Source organism: Macadamia integrifolia, chromosome 3 (genome assembly GCF_013358625.1).
Source record: "Macadamia integrifolia cultivar HAES 741 chromosome 3, SCU_Mint_v3, whole genome shotgun sequence".
Lineage (NCBI taxonomy): Eukaryota > Viridiplantae > Streptophyta > Magnoliopsida > Proteales > Proteaceae > Macadamia > Macadamia integrifolia.
In genome coordinates, this window is record NC_056559.1 from 21,160,948 (window position 1) to 21,171,873 (window position 10,926).

Here is a 10,926-nt window from a genome sequence, read left to right on the forward strand (position 1 = left end):
TTTGTTTGTGATGGTTTCAGGAAAAGTCATGAGCCTGTTGGATGAGACGTTGAGGAAATGGACCTTGGACATGAACATAAGGGCTAGGATTGCTGGAATCCATAAATGTGTCATTTCTCGGTCAGATCGGGTGTGTGAAATTACACCACCAATTACTCTGGCAGGTGCCCCAACACTAGGATGCCAACATGCATGTATTTCGATTTGGATTAGTAGAAATCTACCCAACTCTCAAAGAATTCCGGGTTTGTAAGTTATCTCCACCCAAAGGCAGGTTATTCCAACCATCTTTGAAGAAATATTATTCAGAGGAAATTTATGACTTCTTCGGATGGAAAGGAGAGGAAGTGAAGCAATTCGTCAAGTATGGGAAGATTGACATTCTGAAGGTGGCCTAAATCTTTGTCCAATATCTACCAATAGGAGGAATCCATCAACAGAGATCACAAGATGCTTATTTACTTTACATGGTAGCTCACTATGTTCTCCGAACTCCAGGGCATGGTGCACCACCTATTCTGATTGAGATGGTAAAAAAGTTGAAGAAAGGAGGTGACATCATTCCTATGGTTCTTGCAAAAACATTCAAGGGATTCGATGACATGAGCCATGGCCATAGATTGGACTAGATCATTATCAAGGGAGTCCTACTATTTTTTAGATTTGGCTCCTTGAGAAACTAAAGTTAACCAAGTCAGTAAAAGGAGGCCCACTCGGAGCCCCTTGCTGCCAGGATAAGAGGAAAGTTCTGGAATTTAACCTTATCACGGATTGGGAGAAGTACCTGCAGGAAAGGAAGGTACGAGATATTGCATAGGGATGCCCAAGGAGGCCACAAGAAGATTTTATGATGAAGACACCTGGCTACAATTACGTTAGGTTGATGGGATTGACTCACACATCCTTTTATTTGCCCACGTACATCGGCCAACAATATGGGCCCGAGGTGATGGACCCAGAAGAGTTAGTGAGCTAATGGAATGAAGAAGTATTTGGGTTTTTGTGTTATCCCGATTATTCTAATTATAACTTGAGTTATGTAATTGATTATGCCTAAAACATTACAAACCACAAACCACAAACAAAAAACAAAAAGAAAAGTTCCTCTTTGTGTCAAAGATAGACTTTCATTCATAAGATGCCAAAATAAAAAGGGGAGGGAAAAAGAAAAAGAAAACATATACATGTGTTTACAATTGCAGGAACTACATGAACAGGTCTCTAAGAAGTAAAGTCATCATCTAAACCATACTCTGAATCACCCCCATGGAGTACTAGGGAACTCGTGGATGCTAGTCCAGTCTGCTCCAGCCTCTGTGTCATATCCTAAATCAGTGCATCCTGCTGAGCAATCTCCTGTTGGTAAGAGCTGAATTGGCTCTCCAAGGTGACAATCCTTCCATCCTAAGGAATATAGGAGAGTATCAAGAAGAAGAACAATGAAAGAGGAAGGGCAAAAAAGAAAAAAAAAAGAAAAAAGATAGAAAATACCTTGGCGACTATCACCTCACACAAGTCATAATGCATCCTCCTGATCTTAGAATAGATCGTCGGAGACACCTGAGAAAGAGCATATCAGCCAAAGAAAGTTAAAATTCAATTAAAGGATGATCAGATACTCACATAGTCATAAGGAATGGGCAGCCCAAGGGAAGCATCTACATCTGTGCTCCGCTCCAGAAGATGAGGGAGGCTAGGGTTGGCCGGGTTGGGATAGCACCAAGCAGGAAAGCCATGGAAGGGGATGTTGGCTACTCTGAGAGACCCACTAGCACTAGTAGAGAGTCCAGCTTGCAAAGGATCAACAGCATTGACATGCAACTGAACAGTAGAAGGGTCTACGCATCGTGTTCTCCCCTGAAAGAACATCAGTCAAGACCAAAACGAAAAGAAGTTGAAGTGTGAAGGAAATACTCAAGAAAGGGCAACATACCACTGGACCGTTAGGACCAAGAGGGGTGTATACTGGTCGAGATATTATTCATCCCATATTCCATCCACCAAACTCTCAATCTCGTCGGTAAGGATGATCTCTGGGCAATTCATGGTAGGTGGAGGAAGACAGGGAGAGAGATGTGACTCGATATCAGACCATTGGGGTATGACTCTCTCTCCCACGTATCAGACATGGCCCCATATGCCTCGAAACAAGACCCAATTCTCAGATAAGTATCTAGCCAAGACAACTTCATCAGAGTTTGGAAATGTGAGAGACTGGAATGGTCTCCAAGTGACCTGTAAATCCAAGGAAAAGTAAGTATAGCACAGGAAAAAAGGAATTTTAATATCAAATGTGGCATACCTCAGTGAGACCGTTCAAAAGAGAACGAGCAGTGGTCCCCGAAGGATGGCACCGAGCCTTGAGCACCTGATTGTCTCCCCACCTTGGGGTATGACTCTCTCTCCCACGTATCAGACATGGCCCCATATGCCTCGAAACAAGACCCAATTCTCAGATAAGTATCTAGCCAAGACAACTTCATCAGAGTTTGGAAATGTGAGAGACTGGAATGGTCTCCAAGTGACCTGTAAATCCAAGGAAAAGTAAGTATAGCACAGGAAAAAAGGAATTTTAATATCAAATGTGGCATACCTCAGTGAGACCATTCAAAAGAGAACGAGCAGTGGTCCCCGAAGGATGGCACCGAGCCTTGAGCACCTGATTGTCTCCCCACCTTGTGGCTGTGGGGAAGAAAAATGCTTGAGGATCCCTTAGTCTGGGAGCTTTAATCTTCAAGTGCCCAAAGCACCAAGGCTATTTTAAAAGATGTGCAATCCAAATAAATAAAAGGAAATAGGTACAAGAAGGAAGATTACCTGGAGGATGAAGCCCGCTCCTTTGAGACCTCGATCTCCATAGGACAACAGGTCTAGGGTCCGCAAGATGTATGCATAAGCGGCCCCACCCCAGTCCCAAGAATCTACCTCCTAAAGAAGAAGAACACTAGGCGAATGTCTACTCCCCCTCAGAGGTCACTAAAAAGACACTGACCCACAACAAACAATAAGAAAGAACGGGTCACCTATGCCATGTTGCCGGGGTTTACCCATAGGCGGGGTTCTCCACCATCGTGCACTGATTTCCCCTAGATGGATATGTGTCTGATCAGCTGCAATGGTAAGGCCTATCAAGTCTGCAAACTCCCTAACAGTCGGAGTCTCGGGAAGGGTCATGGGTCTACCCCCAAATGGAACGCCCGTCAAGGCATAGAAGCACAGAGGTGTGATGGTGATCTCACCAATAGGAAGCTGAAATGAGTGAGTACTCGGCCACCACAGCTCCATCAGGACCCCTACCAGTGCCAGATTGAATTTTTGGGTCTCTATAAGGGCTAACCGACATAGGCATGATGAATCAATCATCTCCTTCACTCTACGAGGAAGTATCCTATACTATGACTGAAGCATGATCGGATGGCCATACAGGGCCAAGGTCAGTGGTTCCCTCCCCTCATGCTAATGGAAATAAAGATTATATAAAAACAAAAACAAAAACAACATAAAAATAAAAAGATAAAAATAAAAGAACAAAACAAAAATAAAAGATGAGCAAATATAAATGAGAAAATGTAAAGACTTACCCAAGAACCCTATATGGAGTTATAGATGTGGTTCCAACTGTTGTGAAGAGTCTACCCAGAGTACTAATCGGTCAGGCCCTCATCCCTTTGGGAGGAACTACTACAACCCTCTAGCAGGATTTCTCCACAAGTCGAGGAACTGCTGCAACCCTCTAGCTGGATTTCTCCACAAGTCTTTCTCTTTATTCTTTCGCCATATTTTCTTAAATCACAAAAAAGCTTCAAGAAGCTTCCTAATTTGCACAAAAGCATACAAGAATGTCAAATTCTCCAAATGAATCTTTCTCAAGAACTATGAAGATCTTCAAGAGAAAGATAAAGAACTTCAAGAAAAACCTAAAGATCTTTGGAAAAATTTTGAAGAAGCTCGAGAAATGCAAAATGGTTCGGATCTTCGAGAAAGCTCCAAAAACCCGAACTCACTCACTCACAAATTGTTCCCCACTTAGAAAAGTTAGAATGAGGAATAAACAAAGGAGGGGGGACCATTTTATGGGTAAAAATTTAGTTAAAAAAAAAATTTCCAATCCCAAGGTGCAAATCAAAGTTTCTTACTACCAAATCAAAAGCAAAGAAGCAAGATTCTAAATCAAAGAAGCAAGATTCTAAATCAAAGAACCAAAAAATCATCAAGGGAAATCAAGAAAAGAAACAATTTCATTGACCTAGCCCCAAGTGGTCCAATTGCATTCACCCGGCCCCAAGTAGCCTAATAGTTTTGTATCGGCTCCGAGAGACCCGATCTTATAGACCAAATTCCCCGACCTGGCACATGCAAAGCGCAGTTAAGGAAATCCAAGAATCAAATTTTTTTGCCTATTACAAGATTGGAAGAGCAGCGAATTCTTCCTTTGTAAACATTGGTCCCAGATAGTCCAAATTGGTTCACCCAACCTGGAGACCAAATTTCCTAAACTGGCACATGTAAATCCCAGCTAAGGAAAAGTCAAAGATCAAAGTACCAACATTTTTTACAATATTGGAAGAGATGTGAATTCCTTTCCTACAATCGGCAACCTAGGTAAGTCCTAAAACTTTAAAGTAGTTGAGAGATATTATCTATTGCATTTTTCAACTTCGTCATTAATGAGAAAAATGACAACAGTACATGCTCCAGGTGACAAAATGTGGTCGTTCTTTTCTTTGCCCTTCGGCTGTTGGCACAGGCCTTGGCCAAACAGGGGCATTTTGTAGACACCCAATTTTGTCTCCCTCCTCCAACTATGATGAAATGTAAATATTGGACATGATTTTTGACTTCCGATCAATAGAGATGATGATGGACTAAAAAAACTCAGAAGCATTCCCCGCCATATGCCGCACACCTTGTGCACATTGCATGCCCTCCTGTGTAGCCATGCTAGCCATGCTCCATGCACTTCTGCCCAACCTTGTGTGCCACCGTCAATGCCCAGGATTGGTGTTCCACTGGCTCGATGGGTCTCTTCACCCACTTTAGTCCAAAAACCCACTTTTTGCTAGGAACTCTCTCTCCTCCCATTAGTCCACAAAACCCCTTTTTGCCCATTGGTTAAAAACCTTCTTCATCCACTTTAGTCCAAAAACCCTCTTTTGCCCATTGGTTAAAAACCTTCTTCACCCACTTTAGTCAAAAAACCCCCTTGTGCCCATTGGTTAAAAATTATCCCGCCTTCCCATTGGCCCAGAAATCCTATAAATACCCCCTCCTTTGGATTTTACACACCAAACAACCTCACCACACTCCATAGTAGTGAAGCTATGCCCACTCTCCTCTTCCCCTCCCCCCTTTGAGTTTCTTCAGATCTTCGAAGCGATCTTCTTCAAGATCTGAAATCTTGTTCGGATCTTCGAAGTGTTCTTTGGGACTTTGATGATCTTCAATCTAAGTTTCTAACACAATCCACTTTTTGCCAAAAATAGTATGTTCTTAGCATCTCCCATTTGAGTGTTCTTAGTCCTTAGCAGAAATAGAAATCCCCCCCTTGAGGTTTCTCAGGTCTACGAAGAGATCTTTGTCAAGATCCAAAGTTCTGTTCGGATCCTCAAAGTGTCCTTAGTCCTTAGCAGAAATAGAAATCCCCCCCTTGAGGTTTCTCAGGTCTACGAAGAGATCTTTGTCAAGATCCAAAGTTCTGTTCGGATCCTCAAAGTGTCCTTCGGGGCTTTGGGGATCTTCAATCCATTTTTAGGTCAATCCATTTCTTTCCAAAAATAGTTGTTCCTAGCAGAAGCCCTGTCTAAATGCCCCTGGAATCTTTCTAGAAATAGCCATTCCCAGCGGAAGCTCAGCCAAAGTGCCACCTTAACCTAGCCCTCCCCTAGCCTATCCCCAGTGGAAGTTCTGTCGGAGTGCCACCTCAGCTTTGTCCTCACCTAGCCTATCCCCAGCAGAAGCTCTGTCAAAGTGCCATCTCATCTGAAGCCCGAAAATAGCCTTCTCTAGCAGAAGCCTTGTCCAAATCTAAATCAGGAAATAGCCTTCCATAGTCGAAGCTCTGTCTGAATCCAAATCCGAAAGTAACCATTCCTAGCCAGAACTCTGCCCAAATATCATCATAGTCAACATCTCTCGAGAAAGGAAGTTGGAGGTCAAGACCATCTTCCCCTGAGCCAAAAAAATTTGAAAGATAGTTTGAGTCGGTATTAATCAGGGGCCCACCCCTTTTGACCCAAAACAGGGGTTAAGTTCAGGTATAGTTTCTCAACCGAATTGTCATCATGTAGACTTTATATAGACCTTGTTTTTTTATATATAGTCATTTAAATTCAGTCAATGTATATATGTGTGATAACTTAGCCATGCATGTGGAATAGGAATAATTATGGAAAATGTTCGTTCTCAAGTATCTAGTAGGAAAACTAGCTGAACCAGGTAGATTGGGTGCCTAACACCTTCCCAATTCTACAACTTGACACTTACCCTAAATCTCTGGATCATACTGAATTTTGGGCCTTTATCTCAAGAATCAAGCCCACCCCAGGGTCCTAGGCCCATAATCCTATGTGGTGACTCCAAACCCTTTTGTATGATCCCGATCCCTGTATTGGACCATCATCAAACCCCTGTCATAAATGACGAATGTTACACTCTTGCAAAATAGGCCCGCACGTATCTCCGAGCAGTAATACGGTGGTACGAGGCCCATAGGGTAAGCGCACACGATGTGCCCCTCCCTCATATGAAAGAGAAAGAGCGGAGAGAAGATGGAATCAATGCATAAGTCCATTTTCGGTGGGACCCTTGGTACATTGGGTGGTCTACCTCGGTTCCAGGTAGGGAAAGTGGGAGACGATGCATTGGATCAAGATCGGGTGTTCCTGAGCGACATGATTCCTATTGAGGAATTCTCATTAGTCACATATGCATGAACAAGTAGCATATTATGGTTAAACATGTATAGGAAGGGGGCCCACATGACATCAACCTCGAGCATATGCGTAAAAGGGAGTGCACAATTAAATAAGGAAACCAAATAAAAATCTAATTTAGATCTGTACTGTTCACCAAAAATAGTGAGAGAAGTCATCGAAAACAGGGGGAAATCCACTAAAAATATCAGTCTTGTTTTTGATGGACTAAACAAATGCCAAAAATCCCAAATATGTTCACTGAAAATAGTCCACCGGATCTTACTCTAGTGTTTCCGGTGGCCTTGTTTTTAGTGGAATGGGAAACGATATAAATAGGTGTGGGGGTCCCCATTCTTTTACAAAACCCTATTCTAACTTGTGGAAAAGAAGGAGAAACGGCCAAGGAAGCTTGCCCCAACCATTCCCCACCTTCTACACATGACTTAGGGACTAATTGCCACCGTCTACGCACTCCCGGTAAGTTTCTCACCCCTTTCAACCTAGTTTTCAAGGTTTTTGGTTTCTTCTTCTTTTCTAACCTAGGTTTTGAATTTCCAAAACCCTAGGAACTAGTCTTTTGTGATCATGTCTGGACACCGTGCTCTTCCCTACCATGCCATCACTCAACAACCACAGGTTCTCCTTGCAGAGGAGTAATATGATCACAATTGGTTCCATTCTTTGGTTGAGTAAGATCGTTAGGAAATCTTCGAATACCGGAATGTTGACCCCAGTAAGTGTGTGAGGGACTTCCAATAGTTCCATATTCACCAATGATTTGATGCTTTGGGGTGGTACTGTAAACTGAAGCCTGATAAGCTATACTATCACTGACTTATAAGGTACTTCTACTACAACCTTCAATGCGATAATCGTGGCACTTAGGGCATGAGGATCACCTCAAGGGTGAAGGGGGTTGATATCTCCTTCAATATGGCAGAATTGGTCAATTCTGAGGATTTCCAATGATAGGGAATTGACCTACTATCCTCCTAAGACCTTATCCTATGAATTTCAGAACCTCAACGTCTAGGTGGAGATGGACTGCATGCTCATGAAGGAGGCCTTTGGGTGGCACTGTACTATCAACTACCGTGCTACCCCTAAGGTGGTTTGCAAGATGATTCAGCTAAATGTCCTCCCCATAAGTGGACACTATGATGGGGTGTCCATATTACAGGTGTATGTCACCTACTGTGTCTATATGGGGTTGCCACTCTATATTCCCTACCTACTGATGTGGACCATGGTAGTGAAGGCTAAAGAACGTAAGGCTGAAAATATCTGTTATGGCAAGTTACTGACCACAATGTTCAGCCATTTTAGGGTGGACTTCGAGGATGAGAAAGGTCCTAGGGTTGATGTCATTGACTTCAACCAAGAGTCCTTGAAGAAGATGACCCTCAACATGGATGAGGTGACTGAGGATGAGGAAGAAGAAGGGTAGCAACCCATAGATGTAGAGGACCAGCAAGGAGGTGATTATGGGGATGATTAGGAGGAGAATCAAGAGGGTCAGGAGGGTGTTGATCCACCTATCCAGCATGGTATACCCACACTAGGGGTATTTCCACTGACACCCCTAAAGACTATGGGGACTACAGTGGTTTCTTCTTCCAGTGGCTCTAGGGGCTCGAGACCCTACATATTGAACGATGTGATGGCTCGTCAGGATGCCACCAACAACATCCTGAGGAGGATAGGCAACCGTATAGAGAGCGTGGATAGGAGCTACTGTCTCTTTGATGGCCGAGATGCCACTATTGAGAGATAGATGCAGGATATGGTCCTATACTTTGGAGTTCCTATGCCAAGGTCTGGAGCACAGGGTTAGAGCCAGAACCAAGGCCAAGGTTAGGACCAAAAGTAGAATTGGTCTGAGCAGCAGGAGTAGTGGCCTATGGTGCCATAGTAGTTTTAAGATTTTACTGTTTTATGCTTTCTAGCTCAGCCGGCTTTGTTTTCAGTTGTGCTGTTGTAGGACTAGTGATGCACTTTTATTTTTGTTATTTGCTTATGTAAAATTTAAATTCCTAGAGATTTAGGCTAGTTTAGGATTTCCTTTCTTTCAGTACCTTTTATTTGGAAAAATGGTGTAAGCTTATGTATTCAAGCTCTTATTATAATGAAATGGCTTTCACACCTACACTTGTCTCCTAATTGGTGCATTTTTATTATTAGTTATCTTGAAATTCTTATTTTAATCCTAATCGCCAAAGAAATTAAGGTTCGGGTAGGTTGTGAGTTAAGGCATAGCATCTTGCTCTAATAGCAAGCTGTCACACCCTGCTTCTCGTAATAGGAATACCAACGATGCGAGTAAGACGCTTACCCATCTTACATCTTTACCAGGATCTCTGATAGTAGTACCTTAACATTCACAACCACAAAACACGAACCACAAGAACAATTGCAGTGGAATCAGAGTATATAATATAGCAGAATATAAATGAGATGGGGTAACATCTAGTGATAGTATATACCATTAACAGTGTCATGCCATATACAACTATTCATGACTTACATATTATAATCTTAAAAAAAAAAAAAATATACCATTAAGAAGTTTGGTATCAAAATAACAAAAAGGCACCAAACCACTTAAGGTACTGAATAGGCATAGGTGTCACAAGCACAATCCTGGTCATGCTCCTCAGCCTCTGTCGGTCATTTCGTACTCGAGTCCAAAGGGAGTAAAGTCACGCCCCAATGGTACTACAGTACTTGTATCATCATCTAAAAAGCAACATATACATGACGTGAGCTTCCAACTAGCTCAGTCATGCACACACATACACATATATAATCCATGACGACATGAGTACAGAAAGTAAACACATAATCTATAATGTGAATGATGCAATCCATTTGATTATTAAACCACCTATCATACAACTAAGTTGGGTTCATGCTACTACAACACATTGGGTTGTATCCCTGGTCCTGGAACTCACACATCGGTCACCCAACGATACAAACCCTAGTCATGATTAGGAGCCTACCGGTCCTATAATACAAACATCGATCACTCAGTAAACCCCTGATAACCACCTCTTAGCAGTCACAACACTGGAGTCACCATCGACCACATCAGACTATTTTTCGCCTTCGGCAACAATCACATCGTACCACAAGAGTGGCATTACGGAAAGGTTCATCTAACATACCACAGTTGGGTTATCTAACACCTTACCCCCTGTTGACAAGGGGATGTAGCATAGGGAATGTTACCTAACCACAATATAATACATGTCTTGCATTGTGATATAGTTAGTATGGAATAAGATATCGGAATCAACCATCGGTCACATCGCATCATTTCCAAGGCCTAAACTAGCATTCAAGCAATTGAGTATGGACTACGCGATAACAGAATCACCATCAGCCACAATGTGTATCCATTTCCAAGTATAGTCTCTTAGTGGATGATACCGGAATCACCATCGACCATAAAGTGCAATCCATAACTATATCTAATCTAATACACATATACAAGGCATGAATGCAACATCCACATGGCGATCACAGTACCGAAACCACCTTGGCCACACCAGATCTTATCACACATCTCAACATACGTCTCATATCCAATTTTTACATTTCATAAACATAGTGATTCATCATAAATAACATGTCATGAAATCAACATGGTCATATTAACAATTAATTAATCATGTAAATTTCCTATCACATGTGAGCAATTCTATAGTATTAAACATTCCAAACAAATACAATCAACCATCCCTCACCTCTGTTGTACTTGGGTAGAAGAGTTCGGAGTATGCTATTGGGAATTACTCACTTGTGGTTTCGTTGTACATGCAAGACTCTGTCCTATGTACAAAGGTAATTGGATGTCAATATGTGTCGGGAACACCAAAAGGGGACTCACAAGGGCTGCCCCAAAGGGTCTAAGTTCTATCAATTCTTGACAATACTAGGCAAGTCACCGGAAATATCCACCAGAAATATGGAAATTCCATCAAAAATATCAGTGGTGTTTTCGGTGAAC